The 22,566-nt window shown below is 44.6% G+C and overlaps 1 protein-coding gene across 7 annotated transcripts in view; it reads left to right on the top strand.

Moving 5' to 3' along the window:
- Positions 1-22,566, top strand: part of LOC138528452 (fibrinogen-like protein 1) — a 285,943-nt gene that overhangs the window by 166,148 nt on the left and 97,229 nt on the right. The window lies entirely within an intron of this gene.

Here is a 22,566-nt window from a genome sequence, read left to right as displayed (position 1 = left end):
GGCAGGATACTCGGCGTGTAGCAGAGGTGAGTCAGGATGCGAGCGTTCAGGATAAACACACCGCTCGGGCGCCTGGGGCTGCTTTTTAAAGTTGGTAGAAGTCACGTGACAACACACGTGACCGTGGCAGAGCTCCACCTCCTCCAGGAAGTGGGTGAATGCCGGCAGGATCCTCGGCGTGTAGCAGAGGTGAGTCAGGATGCGAGCGTTCAGGATAAACACACCGCTCGGGCGCCTGGGGCTGCTTTTTAAAGTTGGTAGAAGTCACGTGACAACACACGTGACTGTGGCAGAGCTCCACCTCCTCCAGGAAGTGGGTGAACGCCGGCAGGATACTCGGCGTGTGGCAGAGGTGAGTCAGGATGCGAGCGTTCAGGATAAACACATACGTCTTTTAAAGTTGCATGTTAGCATCATATTGTTTCAGTGTGTTGTCTAACATACTATACATCAAACATACTTAATGAAATCAGCAAAAAACGTAAGTCGCCGTTGTACATCTTATTATGCAACATATGGAACTCTGCATTTTTGAACAGCGTAGCTCACAGTTGAAACACATATCATAGGGTGCACAGCACCAAACAGACACACCAAAAGTCACGTCATTCAATCGCTGCAGTAAAAAGCAAACTGGAACAAATGTGGCATTTGCAAGACAGACACAACACTTAAAAAGAAAAAAGAAAAAAAAACAGCTGATCATTGTATTAAAAAATACACCAGGGCATCCTAAAGGGCCCTGTAACTGTGAGGAGTCCCTTACAGAAAAGGGATTCCTCGCAGTTATCAGTAGGCCTTAATCAGAGATGAAATGTTCAACTGTTACTAAGACATATTATCATGTGTGCATCCCACTAATCCCAGCAGGCTCAAAATAATACATTTTGCAATTGGCACAAGCCTAAAACAAATTAAAGCAAACAAAAAAAAGAATATCTTGTAAGGCAGCACTTAGACATTTAACTCTATATATATAAAAGGGAAGGTTGTGAACGTGTGTGTGTCTGTTTGAAATGTTCAGCAAACTCCCCATCATGCTACAAACCTGAAATTTGACATGTGGGTAGGTTGCATGGTGTAGACAATGAAAAAAGTATAAAATATGCATTGTTCTAATTTTTGCGGTCTGCAATGCTTGATATGTGTGCATGTCTGTTTGAAATGTTCCGTATACTTGCCAACATGCTACAAACCTGAAATTCGGCATGCCTGTAGGTTCTATGGTGTAGACAATGTAGAAAGTATAAAATATAAATTGTTCGATTATCTTATTTTTAAGCGGTCTACAATGCTTGTATATGTGTGTGTGTCTGTTGGAAATATTCAGCATTCTACCCAACATGCTACAAGCCTGAAATTTGGAATGTGGGTTGATTCCATGGTGTAGACATTGTAACAAGTATAAAATATACCTTTTTCAGATTATTGTTTTTTTAAGCGGCCTGCAATGCTTAACCCTGCCATATGGCTCTTCACCGTAGTTCTGCCGTAGTTCTACGTTCATTGTTCCTAAGGTTCAGCAGTTCCTGAGGTTTTCAGCAATTCATTGCTCCTAAATTTTCCCCACTATGAGCATTCTAGCTGACATTAGCGGCTCTCACTTTTGAAGTTGCGCGGGTGACAGGAAATGGTGCATGTCCCTTCAATGGTGTCTGCAATGACGTTGTCCATCACATCATGGCAAATCTCTAATGATAATTACAGCAACTTCATTTCCCACAGAGGTTGATAAATGTATGCCATCTCAACAGTACAAAGCTTACATGCTTCAGCCATACACATACAGGTATGACACTTCAAGCTTACATGCTTCAGCCCTACACGTACAGCACTTATGTTGAGGTCGCTGCTGCCTCAGCAGTAGATCGGGACACCAATAATGTTGCTGCACAATCTCAATGCTCCAACTCAAAGTAGCTGGAACCGATTTACGGGATTCATGCTTTTCTCATGGTCAGCTTTATGTCGCTTGCGCCAGAGTTGGAAGAAAAGACAATTTGTTCACACTAGCTCCTACAGGAAAGACTAGCAATATTGCCTACAAAGAAGCATTGGTTTACTTCATTAAATAAACTTCAAACTAGAACTGAAGTAGGAATTACCGTGCGAGATACGGGTACACCTGCTAGGTATCATGTATGTCTTTACAGAAACAACATCTGTGACAATTCTGAAAAATCACCCTGTCATTAACCAGTGAAAGAACAAAGTTAGAAGGCCCTATAACACAGCTATTTAGTTGATTGCCCCAATCAAAGACCCATACTGCTAGAAAAACATTTGCCTAAGAGCTAGATACAAATATCACATTCAAATAATTACCTAAAAATGTGACTGTAAAATATATAATTTTGCTTTATTATGTAGAGACTAAAAATTCAAAATGAGCAGAGCAATAAACCACGAGGGAGGCCATAACAAGTTGAATAAGATGCACAAGAAGTATCACAATCATTCCAAGTCTAAATAACGAAATCACCACAAACGTTTGTTGAAAATATTTCCTATAGTATTATCCATGTTGTATACTTCTTAACCTGTGGTCTTCAAACTGTGGCCCTTCCCATGTATGGGGGCCCAGAGAATAGACAGTGGGTGAGCAGGAGGCATATTAAAAAGGGAGGAGAGTGACTGCATTGGGTGGGCCCCTTCAACATAATTCTTTCTCAAGGTGTCGCAACATAAGAATGTTTTTAAACCCCTCGGCCAAACATCAAAAGTAAAATAAACAAAAAAGAAATTTCAAAGAAAAAACAGGAACTACAGTTAGTCACACAATATCATCACTTTAATAGAAAAATAAGCAACTATTGCAATTAGTAAAAGTGGTAACACATTTAATTTCCAACTATAACATCAGTATGTATGTATTCATAGCTTTGAGTCATCACAGTAGCCATAGAGAAAGATGTCATTCCACTGCACGAGAGAATACACAAACAACTAGCCTACCCCATCTGAGACCCACTTCTCTGGGGGACCCTGAGAAGAAAAACACTGCAAACACCAGGAACCTTGACATAAAAACACAAGCAACACAACCAATTTATGCTGTGACACAGAAGTTATGTACATTGTGTATTCATTACAGATCTGATGCCACAATCCACCAGCACCCAAAAAATCAACTCAGCCTACATCATCAGAGACCCCCAACCATGGGAGACCCTCAGAAGACGAACAATCTAGCCCTGGTAAGCATGACATGGACACACAACCTGTGATTATTGGGGTAGGTGGGTCCACTGACAATATGCCAACCAATTTAAAATGTGATACAAAAGTAATGTGGTGTCAATGAGCGATCTTTAATAGACACCACCATATCATTGTTAAATGAAGGCTTGAAAATATGATAAACATGACTATGAAGGGCTTCACAAACAATACATCTATTCATTAAAGAAGCACTTCTAAAATCTGACAACGCCCAGGGCACCAGCCAGAGCCGTCTTTGCACTGCACAAACGGAGCCTCCAACAACTGGCCAACAACACCCAGGGGCAAAAACCCTGCGACATAAACTTGAGAATCTAGGTACCAAATAAAAGCATCAGAAAACCGCCAAATTTGACAATCACTCAAGTGCGTTACCCATTTTCACTAACTTACAAACTATGCCTGGTTTAAAATAAAGGGATGAACGAAAGCATGCAAAGCTACTGTGTAAGTAGAAAATGTTCACTGTTTTATTAGAAACCCTTCAATGAGTTAGTAAGAAAATATAACTCTGCTATGTGTGAGTTGATTGAACTCCCTACCATGAGAAGTGGAATAAGCGAGCCAACTGGAGCTGGGCTGGTTTGCCTGCTGCCCGAAGTGACACCCAGCGGGTGTATGAGAATGAATCCTGCCAACTGTCTCTGTCCCTCAGTAATAATGCTGTGGAGGACCTTAACCTTTAGAGAGCATTGAGAGAGATCACAAGGGTCCATGGACCAGAGTAACAAACAACTTATAGTCAGCTGAGAACTGTACATGAGCCTATGGTGTTCGCAAACCCCATTAAATTGACACTGCTAACTTACCTGGATAGAAATAGGTGGAGAGTTGATAGCAGAGGCTGCGATCCAGTGCTCACACCATGGTACCCCAGGTATCAGACAGGAGAAACCGCTGAACACCTCAGTGCTGCTGAAAGTGCTGAAAGCAGTTCCAAGATAACGCAACAAGCCATAAACAAGAAACTTCACAGTCCCACATTCACAATACTAGAAGCCATCAAACAATTAGCCAATACCAGATCCTGACTATTAACACCACAATGAAAGGAATTGAGAACCAAAGGGGGTGGTAACCAATCCCCTAAGAGATCCTTAGAAACTATTCTCCAGCCTAGGGCGTATATAGGAGGCTGGGAAAGTGCAGAAGGGTGATTGGACAGTCAGATGAAGGACACAGACACTCTGAGGACGTGTTCCAGATGTATTTATTAAAGAAGAAGAAGAAGAAGAAGAAGGAGAAGAAGAAGAAGGAGAAGGAAAAGGAGAAGAAGACCTAACTTTCCATATTGCTAAGGGAGGTTCCCTACCTACATATCGAAGCAGAGTGCTCGTCAGTCATCCATGAATGTACAAATGAATAGGTTCGCTATCCAAACCTAATCTAACTGGTCCTACCACTATTTTAAATAAACTGGGGTGAGGAGAATATCTCCCTTCTCCTGAGAATACTTCTTGTATCAGTCTTTAGATTTTGTGTTAATAGGTATTCTTTAGATAGTCTCTAGTTACTTGCTGTATTAGTTCATGCAGTTCTTTCATGAAATTGTTAACTTTTTTCCTCCTGAAGAATATCTTTCCTTGACCTTTTATACTTTCTTTGATCCTTTTTTAGAGAACTCAGAAGAACCTGGAAGCGTACACTTTCTTCAGTAGTTATGGCTTTCTAGACAATTGTAGCTTACCTTACTCTGATATTTTCTGTTTTGTATATCATTTACATTGGTGGTCTCATTGAGCTTCAATTTATAAGACTCTCTTTATCTTAGGTTCCTTTCTCCATGTCTTGAATAGCTTGTCTGCTTTTCCTCTTCACAGGGTATTGATATCAAAATGCTTGTGTTCTCCCTCTCAGGGATTTCTTTCTCACATTAATATTGTTCCTAAAGGTTAGGTTTCTGTGTACTTCCATTCATAATATTCTGTTTCTCTTATGTTTCATTCAGTCTGTGTTGAAGGCCTAAGTACTTTCCCCTTTTCCCAGGCTAGTGATATCCAAGGGTGCTTTCTCTTCCTTTCAGGGAATTCAATGATTCTCTTTCATGCACAAAAGCAATTTCCATTCATCAGTTTGGTATTAAACTTTTCTTTACTTGTACTGGGACAAGTTTTGTTTGAACTGTATAACAACTCCATTGTGGCCTCCCAGCCTTCCTGTTCTCCCCGTTACTTTAAACAATGTTGGGGAACGTCCCCAGACTCAGGGCCTGTCTGGGAACTTCTCTCTTGCTCCTCATTGCTGTCAGCTCACTGTCGCTGGCATACTGTTCCTGGGATTCTCTCTCACTCCTGCTGCGACCCAGTATTCCTTCAAGTAAACGGTTGGATTGCTGCTTTGTTATCAGGATTTAACGGCATTGGTTTGTAGGCCACCTACCTGCCATGTAGCCTTTGTCGTCATGCCACCACCTCATTTTGGGCTCCAGCTCCTTCTGCATCTTGCATCTGGGATACGCTGTGTCTCTGACATCTCCTCCTTCAGTGCAGCACAAGCTTGAATGTCACAGGCTTCGCAGTTTACTTCTGCTCTGCCTCCTTCAGGTGTTACACAGTAAGGGGGCCTTCCTTGCTTGTGTATGTGTTCCTCGCCCTTAACGTTGTTCGGCATGCACTCACTATTCAACAATCTCAGTTGATTGGAGACTTGTATTTAAAGTAACACATTCTCTTTCTTCTTGATAATGGTATAGATTGACGTTTTCTTCACCAAAGACTTGGGATTTGTAACTCCTTGGAATTTTAGAGAATCCCATGTATGCCATTATGTATAATGGTTACCAGAGTTCCTCACTGGAATGGCAGTCCTTGTCCCCTAAGCAGGAGTCTCTCCCAGTAAGATCCCACTTACCTTGACATCTTGGGAGGGTGTTGCTGAGCGGGCTCACCTACGTAGCCTCACAGGGGGGCTGCCCCTTGAGGAGAAGGGAGGAATTCCTTTGATTCGTCAAAGAGGGGAAAATCCAGAAGGAAGCAGATGTGCTGGATGTTGCTCTCTTAATGCAAAGCAAGGAGGGATGTGGTGAAGACTGCTGTCTGGAGCAAGATATTACTAATTAGAAGCACTGAGAAGCCTGCTACCTCAAGGAGGACAGTAACAGCCTGGAGGGCTGTAAATGGTTTCCACAGTTGGCATTTGTGGGCAGAACTCCTATTGGACCTTGTGTTACACATGGGAATCTGTAGGGCTTGATGAAGTAAAGCTGCCCTCACCTTCAAACCAGGTAAGAAGTATGAAAGGAAATGGATAGAAGGAATGGGTAGTCTGAGGAATAGTCCCCATTCTGATTATTGTTTTTGTATGCCCCAAGTTTTTCTTCATATCACAGAGGCCTGCCTCTAGAGCTGATCTCTTTCCCTCCCACTATATTTCTAATGTGTTAGCCCAGACAGAGTGGCATTTCTGTGGAGCAGCTGATAGTTGGAATACTGTCTGCACTACTTTGCGTAATCTTAGAACTGCAAAGAGGGACCTGAAGTGACTGTTGAGAAGCCCAAGGTTTGTGAGAGACCTGAAGTGAATGCTAGGAGTCTCATAGTCTGAAAAGGGACCTGAAGTGAATGCTGAGAGAATTCAAGGTCTGCAAGAGACCTGAAGTTAATGCTGAGAAACTCAAGTTCTTCGAGGCACCTCTCTAAAATCCTAAAGTGTCCGAGATTGGAGAGGAACCCAGCCAATCCACAAAGAATGTGAAATGAACCACAAAGTGAGTAAACCAGAAACTGAATGGAAGCCTAACCTGAGAATCCCAAAACCTTGGAAAAGTCTGGAGAGGCATGATGAAAGCAAGTAGACCATAGAGGGGTCCAGACAGTGAGTAGTCCCTGGAAGAGCCTTCACAGGAGAACATTTTGATTTTGGTACAGTACATTAGATTAGGTTAGGACATTGGAGTCTAGGATTTGTGAACTCTTTTGTTGGTCACCAAGTGAACAGGAGGACCCTGAGAATCCCCTCCAATGGACCTTGACATATGTGGACTGAGGCACTGGAGACATGACAACAGAAGAGACGGATGCCTGGATGTAGTTAAAAGCAATCTTTAATATCACTGGAAGCACACACAGAGCTCCTACAATCACTGAGTTTATATAGGCATATTTCAATGATCTCATGTTTTCATGCAAATTCAGGATACATTCCCAACTAGCACCTAAGCCCTCCTCGTCTCCAGTTGGCTGGCTTGCTTGTCATTCACAAAGCCCACAAGACCTCTGTTGGCAAGCATGGTTTGACCGACATACTTGCATGCGACTCAGTGTGACCTCATTATAAATCCTTAGATGTCTGCTAGAAAGCAGCCCCTTATCTTATTGTCAAGACCAGCCAAATTCACTTTGCAGGCTACACCACGAAGGTCTCCATCAGCTAAGCTTCGTTTGTAGCCAAGTAAGCAGCTGTTCTGTCTAATTGGTACATTTCCCAGACTCTTAACTGATTGTCTATCAATCACTGTCTAGTTTCTCTGCCAACATTTCTAAATATACCAATCCCAGCCATGCTTCCTACAATGAACTGACAATGAACTTCCACCACAGAATTACTCATTATTCTGTATGAAAAAGGGCTGTGACACCATTTTGTTTTCGGCATCCATTTTAGAATATATCTGAGCCTGTTCAGCCAGAATGTTCTGTGCAGCTACCAACAGTGATTTACTTTTGTGCACAACTCATTTTCTAATTAACTTCTGGACTAAATTTGTAGATACTCGTGATGTGTGTGTGCAATACCTGAGACACCCTCCGCCGCTTGGGTCATTCTGACCCTAAAAAATATGTCACCCTATTATGCATTTTTTGTCCTCAAAAGCATTATCATTCTGATTTCTGCGATACTGGAACCACTGATCAGCCCACCACACCATTTACATTCAGTTTGGGTCTAAGACCTGCTCTACAACCCAGGGGAACATTTGTGTTTTAGTATAGGCTAGCAAGAAGGTTAAGAACTTATTAAGGTTAGAAATTTGGGAACATTGATTTTACACGGTAGGCGGTAACCATGGCGCTATTAGCGCCATGGTTGCCGCCAGTATTTTACCGTGTCCGCCTTGGTGGATGGCGGAATTACCGCCCTACTCCAAGGTGAGCGGGGGCGGTAATTCCCCATTCACCAAGGCACTTCCCCATTCCCATTTTTGCCCCCATAGGGCATAATGGGAATGGGGAAAGCGCTAAATACGTTACCGCACATTGCGGTACCGTAATTAGCACCAAGGTCCCTTTGCGGCACCCGAATTAAGGTCGGGTCCCGCAAAGGGAACTCGTAGTAAGGCAGTAAGGGTTTACCGGTACCGGTGCCCTTACCGGTACCGGTAAACACTTACCGCCTACCGTGTAATGAGGCCCATTGGTTTTACCATCCCATTGCATATTACTTTCTAGAATAGGGTGTCTCATGGAGGGACATTGACTGCAAAGAATAGATTGAGACTTTATGACTTGGACATTAACCCACAAAGGTTTTAGACACCTGGAGGGAACCCCACTTTGCATTGGCCCATTCGTAACACTGTTTGCTGCAGAGAGATCCTTATTGTTTATAGACATCCGCCTAAGCCCTGCCGGCATTTGGTTTAACCCTATCCCTAAATAAACCGTTAACAAAGTCAATCCATTGAACCTCAATTGCTTTGTATCAACGGTGCCCTTGCTGGTCCTTACGACAGTTAGGGAAGATGTCTTAAATCCACCATACTAAACATTAACTAAATATGTACATCCCTCTGCAGAATCTTCCACAAGTGAGCCACAGCTTAGGCATTACTTGGCATGAAAAGCAACAGGTAAGAAATGTAACCCATCAGGAAATACATTTTACCCATGCAGGAGAGAAATGCAGCATCAGTAGCAGAAGGCCATGCAAGTACACCCTGCAAACTGAGACCCTAACTACTCATAAAGTAGGAATCCCTACAATAAAGCATATGTTAGTAAAACAACACAAATAGCAAATGAAAACTAAAATATTGGTAATTCGATTAGGATTAGTAAAAACCTAACATATTGAGTTATAGAGTAGATCTCAACTAAGGGTTTATATGTTCCATCTATGGTGAAAGCTGCAAGAGGAAAATGAAGAAGCAGACACACCTTGGAAACTCCACTGTAGTTTATCATGTAAGCAACCAGGTGCAAGGTCCTGGGTAGAGGCCCCTCCGAGCAGCTCTCCTCACTGCAAAGCCTCCTGCCAAATGCCTGCTGTGGAATCCCTGGCCATTTCTAGAATTGCCCCTGCAGGGTATTCCAAATTAAAGAGCGCCTCCAATATCCATATGCCCTCTATTCCAATGCCTTCCTCCATCTCTCCCCTGCTCTTATTGCCAGCGTCACTGCAAGCATAAATGTGCAAATAAATTATCTACTGCCGTATTGGATTCTGCGTGGTTTAAGGATGTCTTTTTGTGGGCTACACGTATTGACCATAGGAAGGATTCCATGATATGGGAAGTCAACTGCACCCCGTTAACTGTAAGTAATTTCCACAGGTAGCCCTCACTCTGAAAAACTTAATCCAATCTTCATTCATTCACAACCCTAGAGTCTGCCTCATAGACAATTTTCACTTCCACACACTTATAGGACAAATCTACCAGCTCCAGGTTACAAACTCCTATGGCAAACCTGGTAACTTTAGTGGCCTCAGTGGTTGGATATGGATCCTCAGTACTTTTCTACTCTCCCCACACAATGAACTGTCCTTCACCAACCTCTCTCCGCATTCTTGTCCACTCCTGAATACTCACCTTGCAACCTCCCTTTAGTTGTCATCATTCCCAAATGTCCTTCGTGGCTCACCTCTGAAATCTTCTCTCCAACTCCCAACAGAGGTATTACCTTCCTGTAGAGAATCAATGTGCAATTATTCTCTCATCTTGTAGAACGGTTTTAAGTGCTCTCTTATTACCACTTCATTCCATTTGATCTCTACGTGCTCAGCCATCTCTATCAATATTGCATCTTCCTCCAAAGCTTTCTCACAGTCCTCCTCTTTAACAACTCTCCAGCAGGCCTGTAACACCTGTTCTTTGCCCCCGTTCCTCTACCTCCTCATTTTAATCCTCCTCTTGTCCTGGCTTTGATGTACATAAAAGGAAATCTGCAACTACATTCTCTCTTCCCGGCACATGCTCAATAGAGAAATGGGTCGAGGTTGAACTCCAATCCTCGCGTTGAGCACATGGTTAGGAACAACTGTAAGATTACACTGATGGCTTTCTATGAACTTACCCAACCTATGTTAGCAAACCTGCTTCTTTCAGGTTGTACAACTACTTTGGTTGGCGAATACAAAGCCATTATTTCATCTATTATTGATACTCTTGCCCCCTCTTCTGTTAAACTCGTAAAATCTGAAACACTGGATAAAACATGGTTCTCAGATGAAACACTTGGCCTTAGAAAATTAAAAAGGAAAAGAGAGTAGGCTTGGTGGAGTAATTCCTCTGAGGACAATCTTGTCTCCTACGTAAAGCTGCTTCTGACTATAAAACTGCCATCCTGGCAGCAAAACATAATTTCTACAATGGCTGAATCAATAATGCCAAGTCCTCTGAAAGAAAACTTTATATTATTGTTAAGGCATTTGAGGGGAGGGCAATTCTTTTCCTGCTGTCACCAAGGCTGACCAATGGTGCTTCGATATTCAGCAGGGCTTCAATAGTAAGCTCAATCATGATCGCAACAAAATTGTTTCACTACAAGCTAAGCTAGCTTCTCCTACCAGTAATACATCTGATAATGTTCTCGACCTGTGTCCCTCTGACACTACATCCGTATTTTTTATTTTAAAGAAGTATCTGAAGCTGAGCTGTCTGCCATTGTTCAGTACGTTAAGCCATCCTCCTGCCCCGAGGACATCTGTTGTCATGCTAAGATTAAGGACATCTTTAGTTGTCTGGCCCCTCTTGTTACTAAATTGATTAATTCATCCTTTGATAGTGCTACTGTTACCGATTCTTTGAAAATGTTTTGGATCCCTCCTGTTTTGAAAAAGGACACTCTTGACCCTGCCTCTGTGGATAATAATCGCCCAATTACCAATGTCACTTTTCTGTTGCAAATTTTAGACAGGGTTGTTTACACACAATTACAGCAACATATTGAAAGCAATCACTTTTTGGGTTCCATGCAGTCAGGTTTTCATGCTCTCTATGGCAATGAGACTGCCTTGGCAATTTAAAAGTCAATTTATGTCACATTGTTGACTCATCGGGACAGGTTGCACTTTTGATGCTCCTGCATCTCTCCGCAGCTTTCGACCTTGTCGATCACTCACTGCTGTTGGAGAGACTAGGAGCCATTGCGAACCGTTCCAATACTGCTCTGTGGTGGCTGTCCTCATTTGTGTATCCTTGATCAGGCTGTGTCTCTTCTGGGGTCTTTAAATCCCCCACTGAATTGCTTAAATGTGGTGTTCTGCAGGGAGCTTACTTCTCTTCTACTCTTTTTAACTTATACACTCGCCCTTTCTTCGATCTTCTGGATAGCATCAGCGTAAGTTAAACTAACTACACCGATGATACTCAGGTGTTGATCAAACTGACTGGCAACTATGATCTAGATCTTTTAAAAATCACTTCCATCTATACTACTATTGAACGTTGGATGATTAAGAACTCCTTTGCCCTCAATGGTAATAAAACTGAGTTCATGCTCGTCAGTACCTCTATGCGCCTAGCTAAGCTGGAATCCAGATACTCTGCTTTCGACATCTCTGGAGTTTCTATTGAGACCAATCCTTGGGTCAAGACCCTTGGGGTATACCTCGATTCTAAACTTAATTTTAAAAAACATTTTAGTCAACTGAAGTGGTCAGCCAGTGGCTAGCCGTCAACCTGTAGCAGCTAAGGAAGGTAGGTGTGGCCCTTGTTGGCACTCTACCCTGAAACCCTATAGCAGACTCATATAAAACGTAGGTGTGTTTTCTACTATACTCAATACTGCATTGTGAAAATGTTCTAAACTGCATTGTGAAACCTATGCCTTCTTCCCACTATTTGGGACTCTCAAACCTAGGTGTGTTTTCTCTTGTACTCAATACTGCATTGTGAAAGTGTTCTAAACTGCATTGTGAAACCTATGCCTTCTTCCCACTATTGGGGACTCTCAAACGTAGGTGTGTTTTTCTCCTGTACTCAATACTGCATTGTGAAAGTGTCCTAAACTGCACTGTGAAACCTATGCCTTCTTCCCACTATTCGGGACACACAAACTTAGGTGTGTTTTTCTTCTGTACTCAATACTGCATTGTGAAAGTAGTGCTGTCCTTTGGCTTGCCTCCTTGCTTTAGCACTCATCCAGCGAACCTTCTGCCACTATCTTAGTGCCTGTCGTCTTGTCCATTTGTCAACCTGTCTTGTCTGTGTTCACCCGCCCTGTGTCCTTACCTAGTGTTCTCCCCTACCCCTTCCCACTCGCTCTCTCGTCTTACCTCTCCCTTCCTTCTCTATGGTGCTCTCTGTCTCTCCTATCTTTTCTAATTGTTTCTCTATCGACTATCCTGCTCTCCTCACTACATCTGGTAGGAAGAAGTTTAAAAAGGACATCTTGGTCTCCAACCCAGGCCTCCTTATCGCTGACACCTATACCAGAGCCTCCTCCAGGCAAACTGTCACCTGCATCCTCTTTGTTGTTCCCTCGCCAGACCTATGGGCTCTACATATGGTCTCTGTGCTCTCTACCTTCTCTTCCTCTCCCATTAATGGTGGCACTTGGTGGGAAGCCCTCTTGGCCTCCCTCCACTCCTCTAAGGTCATCATTAATGTTTATTTGAATGGTACCATCTTCGTCCAAGGCCGTCAGGCCAATCTTCTCCTCTTTGATAGACGCTTCCCGCGCCTCATCAACTTCCTCTCCTCTCCTGCTGTTCCTTTTCTTCCCTCCAGGGCCACTCCTGCTGTCTCCTCCTCGGCTAACTTGCCCTCTCCTCCTTCCCTTCCTGCCTCACCTCAGGCTTCCTCTACACCTCCGCAGGGCGTACCTCTGATTTGTACCCCTTTGCGGAAGTCTTTCAAGGGTGGCAACCTTCTCCATACTGCCACTCTTAACTCTCGCTCTGCTGTCAAACACTCCTCTGACATCTGCCACCTTCTGGGGGAACTTTACCTTGATGTCCTTGGTCTCACCGAGACATGGTTCACGGCCAGCTCTGTTACAAGCTTTGACACTCTCCTCCCTGACGGCTACAAGATCCTCTCTGCACCTAGGCTCAACTGTTCCGGAGGGGGTGTAGCACTGATCTTGCCTGAGTGGATCCCTGCCTCTGTAATTCCTACGCAGGCCTACTCCTCCTTCAAATACCTCATCTGCATGCTCTCTCTCTCTCCTAGCCATTCCCTTACTGTGGCTACTATCTATCAGCCACCTGGTCAGATCTCCTCCTTCCTCTCTGAGTGGTCAGACCTCTCCTATTCCCTCCTGGTCTCGACCACTCAACTCCTCCTTCTTGGAGACTTCAACATCCACCTGGATGCTTCCTGCCCTTCCTCTGGACTCTTTCGCGACCTTTGCGACTCTCTCTCACTCTCCATTCTCCCCTCCGGCCGACTCACTCTGCAGGGAATACGCTGGATGTTCTGATCTCCTCAGACCTTCCCCTTTCTATCTCTCTCACCACTCCTCTCTCCTGGAGTGATCACTTTCTCCTTTCCTCCCAGCTCACCCTCACTACCCCTCAGGCCAAGCCTACTCCTTCATTGCAACCTACCTTCTCAGTCATCAGACCCATGAAGCGCGTGTCAGTAGAGGCTTTTGCCGCCACTTTCTCTCCGCTCCTCCCCCTTTGGCTGACTCACACCCTGACACCGCACTTTCCAAGCTTCATTCTGCTATATCAGACACTCTCAATGTTCTTGCCCCTGTCATGAGGATACGCCTGAAGCCGAAAGCCAAGTGCAACTCCTGATATGACTCAGACCTCGTCACCCTTAAACGCAAGTGCAGGGTGGCTGAGAGGAAATGGCTTGCTTCACGTATATCCTCTGACAAACTGGCCTGCCGCCTGCTCCAAAGGCAATACCAGCTCTCTGTTCGCACTAAGAAGAGGGCTCACATCCAAGCCCGCATCTCTGCGGCATCCAACAACTCGGCTGAACTATTTAAAATCTGCAAAGAACTGGCCAATCCTGCCGTAGTCTCTACATCTCCTGTCCCTTCCCAGATCCTCTGCACGGCACTGGCCTCTCAATTCATCTCTAAAACTCAGGACATCTTGTCCTCTCTCTCTCCCTCTCCCCCTTCTCCCTCTACTCCCTGCACTTCCTCTGGCCCTTCTGCGGCAACCTCTCCTCCCTCCTTCTCTGCCTTTCCCCTGTTCTCCCCAGATGATGTTTCTAGACAAGTCCGATCTATGAAAGTCTTGTCAAAACAGGTTCACCCCTGTTCCTCCAAAACCATCAAGGAACACATTGACTCCCTGGCTCCTGCCCTTGCTGATTTTCGCAACCACTCCTTCACCACTGGAGTCTTCCCCGCCCCCATGATGCACTCCCTTGTCCATCCTCTTCTTAAGAAACCCTCTGCCGACCTTTCCTGCCTAGATAACTATCGCCCAATCTCCATCACTCCTTTCCTGGGCAAACTACTGGAAAAGCTGGCCATCTCCCAGCTTAATCTTCACACTGAATCTGTTGGTTGTCTCCACAACAGTCTGGCTTCAGAGCTGCCAGAAGCACAGAAACTGCTCTTCTGAACAACCGCGAAGAACTGCTCTCTAGCCTTGATTCTAACACCCCCTGTGTCCTCATCTTACTTGATCTCTCTTCTGCCTTCAACACGGTCAACCATGCCATCCTGCTCAACCGTCTCTGTGATAACCTGGGCATCACGGGTCAGGCCCTGGTGTGGCTGACTTCTTTTCTCTCCGATCGACTCTCCCAGGTCCAACTCGGGTCCTTCCTCTCCTCCATCTCTATCTCTACCTGTGGTGTTCCCCAGGGGTCTAACCTCTCTCCCCGGCTGTTCAACCAATACCTGGCACTTCTTGCCCACCGCATTGCCGCGCTCTGCCCCAACTTCCAGTGCTATGCAGATGACACTCAGCTCATTTTCAGGCTACCCTCAGCCACCTCTTCTCCCTCTCTCATCTCTGACTGTTTGTCCGCCATCCAGGAGTGGTGTGCCGCCAATGATCTCTGCCTGAATGCCAGCAAGACAGAGCTTCTCCTCATCGGCACACCCACACCCTCCTTTCCTGTCACTCTCTGGCCGGCCTCTCTTGGCCCTCTCCCTGCTCCCACCTGTGAGGCTAAAAACCTCGGGGTCATCTTCGACTCCACACTATCCTTCTCTCCTCACATCTCTGATGCAACAGCCTCTTTCTAAATCTGCCTGCTTCTACTCTCCGCGCTCTGCAGCTCATCCAGAACCGGACTGCGAGACTTGTCCTTGGACTGACATCTCTGCACTGGCTCCCAGTGGCTGCGAGGATTACGTTCAAAACCATCTGCATTGTCCACAAGGCCTTCTGGGGCCATGGGCCTCAATACCTTCAACTCTGTCTTCCTAGATATCTTCCTTCTTGAGCTCTTCGCTCATCCACTTCCAACTCCCTCAGGGTCAGTCACTTCTCCAAGCAATGAGTTGGTGTTAGATCACTTTCTTCGGCCGGGGCCTCCCTCTGGAACAGCCTCCCTGCACCCCTGAAACTTGAGGAAAACCATCTCCAGGTCCGAAGCACCTCAAAACCTTTATCTTTGCTTCTGCTTTTTCTCCTTCTCTCCCCTGCTGATTTCTGGGTTAAACTGAAACTGCACTGGTTTACCTGGCCACCCTCTGATCTCGGCCCAGGTCTCCCCGCCCTCTGCCAGTCGCACACATGCACTGCCCTCCTTGAAACCCCTGCACTTGGGGACAGTTCTCTGTATCCCTACAGTCCTACCACAAGCACTTGACACCTGATGCCTGCACTTACCCTTTTCCTTTGCACTTGCCACCTGCTGGGCGTACTTTATTATTTATATTTATGTTATTTATTCTAATATCCCATGTATTGCACTATCCCCTTCCCCCCCTGCACTTTCCCTTCCCCTTCCCTTGCACTTGCGCGATCTGAATGACACCTGGCCTAGTAGGATCGGTGTCTGTCTTCCCTCTGTTCCCCCTCCCTTGCCTCATCGGGCCTTGAAACACTTGTGTATAGGCGCGTTATAAATGCCATATCATATCATATCATTCATATCAAGGCCTCTTCTGTCTATTCGACACATCTTATTAGACAAATCAAACCATTTTTGTCTGATTCTAACACCGCAGACCTTGCTGTTGCTTTGGTCAACTCTAAACTTGACTATGGAAACAGCCTTCTGGCAGGCACCTCACAGTCTAACCTGAACTGCTTACAGGTGGCGCAAAATAATGCTGTTCGAGCAGTGTGTGGCCTGCCGAGAAGGAATCTCGTCTCCCAAGCACGTAACTCTTTGCATTGGCTTCCTGATAAGCACTGCATTACTTACAAGGTGCTGTCTCTCACCTTTAACTGCCTTACGGATAAGGCACCATCTTACCTGAAGGCAAGGATGAAGCACCCTCGTACTTCCCGCTCACTTTGGTCCAGTAATCTCAACAAACTTGAGCAGCCACGTTACAGGCTTATTCGCTTTGAAAACAAACTGTAGTTTTTACTTCGTTGCTCCACACCTTGGAACTCTCTCCTGCTCTCTCTTCGTCTTTGCTAGGAGTTTCTTCCTTTTAAGAACTCTCTCAAAACATTTCTTTTTAACTCTGATGATTAAACCTTCTTAATGATTCGGGTGTCCTTTCTTGGTTTTCCGTGGCTCCTCTTACCTTTTCTTTCTTCTGACTTGCACCGCACGGAGGCCTTTGGGCAAGTTGCGCCTTATATGAGTTGATTAACATTACCATTAACATATATTCACCAAGGAGTTCCAAGTGACATCCCATAAACAACGAGATGGAAGCTTGAGTTGTTGATGTTGCCTTTCTGAACTCTAAATTGGAATACTCCATGTAGCTAAAAGCTACTAAAGCAGACAACATTTATGTTATATACGGCCACCCCATCCCTTTTGCTACCCCTGCGTGTAGCCATAGGCCAACTTTGCAGGAGGGGGAGAGGGAAACATATGGTAACTATTTTAACAAAAAAATAATACAAGGTACCACGCCTTCTTAATCTCACCTATCTGAAAACATGCTGGATGCAATTGCTGTCATGTCATAGACAGTTGATTATGTCATGATGTCACTCCAAAAGAATAACGCATGTAAAAAGGACAGTGGTACCTAAGGTATTCACATAGTAGTTCTACACAACAAATTATTACCACTTAAATATGTTCAAACTATATAGCAAAATATAAGCCACGTCAATAACAACTTGTGCACATATTGTTCCAGATCGAACTTTAAAAGTTGCACCAGTCAAGAACATCAAAGCGAGGAATTTGCAGCCTGACAGTGTATGCCAATGGAGGCCTCATCCCCACCTGTACCCCTAAGTGACATTGGCCAAAGAGAACTTTGGCCAACGCACCCACATCCTACCCATCTCCATGGCAAACACACTCTATGCAACGCACAACTCTCAAACCACACTAATGCAAAGTACGGCCACTGCGGAAACACTCACTAAAAATTCCCAAAACTCACTTCACTCCCTACACTACCTCTTCACGCCCACAACACACACACACACAGACTCCTCATAAATCCACCTTGAAAAGAACCACCACTTATGCCCACACATATGCAGGGCTGTATCTATGGGCAATCTGCGCCCTTGGGTGTTGAAATATTTTGATGTCCCACACTGAAAATATAAAAAGAGGGACATCAGTGATTTGCTTCAAATGGGTGATACATTTTAACAAGGTAAACTCCATAAGTATAGTCTTGGAACACCTTGTATGTTGATCCACATGCTCAACACAAACATGTACGTTAAACATACAACTTCTGATGACAACCTCCACAAACCACTCCATCTCCTACAACCACCCTTACCAGTGTCGAAAGTCTAAAAATGACTACAAAAAGAAACACGCCACACCACCCAGTTCATTGTACACAATGACCGAAACAAACATTAAAAAGCCTGCCCTTATGTTGATGAGACAAGGCCCTACATCAAACTAGAGAAGGATTGTTTTAAATATTTCATTTACTTCCTATAGTGTCTTAAAAACATTATTGTGGTGGAATTAAATAGACATCCCTGAAAATACTGCAGAAGCACAACTTGCAGAATATCAAAAAGGATTAGTATGATTGAACAACATGAATTGAAGGATGTATTCATCAACTGTTTACAAATACATAGATATCACAGAAAAAAGTGCACTGTGAAGAAGACAAATTCTGCCTAGACAAAACAAAAGATTTATTATAAAAAAGTAAACGTATCCAGCTAATATTATTGAAACTTGTAAAAATAAAAACGATGTAAGTCACATTTATATTTATTGCAAATTAAATTGCTGTCTGAGCTCAAATAATAAAAATTGCCCAATAATGAAACATAATTTGAGAAGCACCAAATAAATTAGTCAAATGTACTTAATGCATAATGACGGCTATGCAAAAGAAATACCAGCAATGCCAAAATCTAAAACCATCGCAATATGTACTGTTCACTTTTTATAAGTAAGGTCACATAACATGCTCTCAAATGTAATGGGCCTGCCATGAATGAAAGATACTGTCCAATCAACAAAACAAGCTCTTTATGTGAGTTTCAAATGTAAACAGTCGAAAGAAAGTTGGCACAGGAACACTGCACCTAATAGAGAAAGAAAAAAATAAATTAAGCAGCAGTGCAAATCCATACAGTTTTCTTGTTGCAAACAGGCACTGTTTCATTATTTCATTCGAAAGTGTATGAAATAAGGCATATATGCCCATATTAGAGCAGGTCTAAAAGGATTCCAGAACATTGAAAAAAAGAAGTCTACTTAATGAAAAGAAACCACTGCAAACCAACAAAATACAAACAGTATTACCGTTACCACCACTTGGTCTGGCTGTAATACATCCAAAGTGGCTGCTTGGCCGTGTAAATCCCTTTTGTATGGAGTCCAGACTCCATTGGGGATTTTTGCCGGTATTACCTACAGCGGAAATACCAGATGATAATAGTGCTGCAGGTAATACCAGCAAACTTGTAGTTTGGCGGTGCAGGAAACATTTAGGTAAACAGAATTACCTCCACTGTTATCTTGCACCGCCAAACTCGTAATGAGCCCCAATGTCCCTTTATCAGAAATATCAATATCAACACTGTTGCCCTACAACATACACCAAAGGAAAAACACGCATCACTCATCCTATTGCATTTGTAGCTGTTGAATGTTGTTCCACTTGTAGGAATCAAAGCTTCAGATCCACGATTTAGTTACTGTCATCAAGTTGAACATTGCTCAGGCCAAATAAAAATCAAGCAAAAACAAAATGGGCAAAAATAATAATATGAAAGGCAAACTTAAATTCAGAAGGATGAATGTATCTGCAAAAATGACCAAATCTTATATTTATTTTCAAATTTCTTTATTGGGATTTATGTATTAAAACAGTTAAATCATTGAGTCAAGCAATCACAACGGTAATAATCAGGAGTAATCAAAATAGGCCACTTGTGCATTAATGATTAAACGGAAAAAACAAAACGATAACAACATTAACAAGTCTCCATATGGTCAATGATGTAAGCAACATGGGGGGGTCGAGCAGCAAGTGAGCACAGGTTAGGAGCTGTGCCAGTATTATTTACCAGATATCTTGTGTCAACAGGGGCTAGTTGCTCAAGGGGGTTTATCATCGTTAGAGGGGTTAAGTAAGGCCCAGGTAAGAGTTTTCCAGGCAGCAAGTCCCAAGCTCGTGTCTTCAGGGGATGTGGTGAGGCCGTTCTCCCAAGCTGAGGTTTCTGCCTCTATCCAGCGCTCCAGTTCGTTGTGCCATACCTGGTATTGTGGGCCTCCAGGTCGCTTCCAGGCCATAGCAATGGTCCTTTTGACCAGAATGCATACCAGGTCCATAAGCTTGACTGAGTGTTTGAACTTGGCCAGTCTGGGATACGTTCCAAGAAGGCACTCTTTCGGGGTCCATTCATATCTGGTCATGCCTGCCTCGCTACATAGGAGTTCCACTCCCGCCCAAAGTCGACGGACCTTGACACATCCCCAGAACATGTGTAAAAGATTTGCTCCGTCTCTGCCACACCATGGGCAGTTATGTTGGGGTAGATGATATATTTTGGCTATTCTAAGTGGTGTCAAGTATGTTCTGTATAGCATGTTGAGTTGTATCAATTTGAATCTGGAATTTCTGGATACCGCATTAGGGAACGCTAGTGCTCTGCCCCATTCGGCTTCGGACAGTTCGTGACCCAGGTCTCTCTCCCATTTGGTTTTGAGATCTTGACTACGGGGGTTGGGCCTGTCAATTAGGTGACTATATATACGGGAGACAGGCCTCCATCCATCCCCCAGGCCATATAGGTGTGTTATGAAGGGGTCAGTTTCAGGCTCCTCAGGCCACGTGTCCCATTTAGTTTTAGCCAATTTACGTATCTTTATGTACCAGAGGAATTGACCAGCCGGGACGCCATCGTCAGATTGCAAGGAGGAGAAATCCCGGAAGGTGCCCTCATTGTATAGATCCCCCCAAGTGTATACTCCCATCCTTTCCCAGTGTCGAATGGAGGCAAGGTCCACCGAGTTCTGGCATAGGTCGGCTAAGAGCGGTATGTCCGGGTTATATCGGTGTTTCAAGTGAAGAAGACTTTTAACCCTTTGCCATACCTGACGGCCCAGGGTAGCTAAGAAAGGAATCCCATCTACAAGACGTTGAGGGGCCCAAATGAGTTCGTTTAATCGGAATGGAGCAATCGGGTGTTGTAAAAGCAGTGTTTCGGAGGTAACATCGTCATCTAGCCATTTGGCCACGAAGCTTAGTTGGGCAGCCAGGTAATAACGTTCCAGATCAGGGAGCCGAATGCCTCCTTGCTCGTAAGGGAGGGTCAGCGTGGATAATGCAAATTTGTGCCTACTAGTGCCCCACAGGAAGTCTTTAAGTATCTTTCCTAGAAGACGGAAGAAGGGAGTTCTAATGTAGTAAAAAATGTTTTGGAACCCGTAGAGGAATCTGGGGAGAACAATCATCTTAATGATGGCAGCCCTGCCCATCATGGATAGGGGAGGCGAGCCCAGAACCCAATTGACTTGCGCAAGGGAGGCAGCGCCGCTACCGTGTTGTTGGCGTGCATGAGTTCAGGCGTGTGATAAATATTGATGCCCAGATAGCGGAAAGTGGTGGGACACCAACCTATACCCAGGGAGGGGAGTTCAGCAACATGTGTATTCCGGAGGGTGCCCAACGGAAACAGGCAAGACTTGTGTTTGCTGAAGTGTATTCCTGATACCTTGGCAAAGTTGCCGAGGACCTCCAACATGGTTGGGACATTCAGCTGCGGGTCCCTCACATAAAGGAGAACATCATCCGCATATATGGAAATTATGTGGTCCACCCCGTCAATCCTTATACCAGCATCAAAGAATTGTTTCCTAAAGTAAATAGCAATGGGTTCAAGCCCGATTATATATAGCATGGGGGAGAGCGGACAGCCCTGCCTTGTGCCCCTTTGTATATCCCATGCCGTGGAGATGAGCCGACCAGTTTTCACCCGTGCTCGCGGTTTGGTGTAGAGAACTGTGATCCATCGAATGAATCGCTCACCGAAACCAAACTCCCTAAGTACCGCAATCAACCACTCCCAAAAAATTGAATCGAACGCTTTGATGGCGTCCAAAGAGAGCAAAGCGTGGGATTTCCCTGTGTGAGTGGGATGTGATAGTACGTGTTGTAATCTGCGCAGGTTGGCAGTGGTGTTTCGGCCCGGCACAAAGCCACTCTGGTCGGGGTGTACCACCTCTCCTATCACCCTGGACAGCCGCTTAGCCAGAATGGTTGTGAGGATTTTAACATCATAATTGAGCATGGCGAGAGGGCGATAGGAATCACAGTCATCTGCAGGCTTACCAGGCTTGAGGAGCGGAACCACCAAAGTCTCGCGCATGCTCCCAGGCAGGATGCCCGACTCATAAGCTTCTAAGAACACCTCGTGTAGCAGCGGGGACAGTTCTGGCTCGTAGGTTTTGTAAAATTCGGCGGGTAGTCCGTCGCTACCCGGAGCTTTGCAGGTAGCCAGAGACTTGATGGCGTCTTTTATGTCATCTATGTTGATATCAGCATCCAGAGCCTCCTTATGTGGCAGCGAGAGTAGGGGCAGACCAATTTCATCCAGGGTGTTTTTGCGATTTCCTCGGGGGGCACCATATCAGTGTGGGAGTATAGTCGGGTGTAGAACTGCCCGAAGGTGTCGTTAATT

The sequence above is a fragment of the Ambystoma mexicanum genome, chromosome 7q (assembly GCF_040938575.1).
Source record: "Ambystoma mexicanum isolate Mex_15411 chromosome 7q, UKY_AmexF1_1, whole genome shotgun sequence".
Taxonomy (NCBI): Eukaryota; Metazoa; Chordata; class Amphibia; order Caudata; family Ambystomatidae; genus Ambystoma; species Ambystoma mexicanum.
The sequence above is the reverse complement of the archived record's forward strand: the minus strand, read 5'-3'. Positions and strand labels throughout refer to the sequence as shown.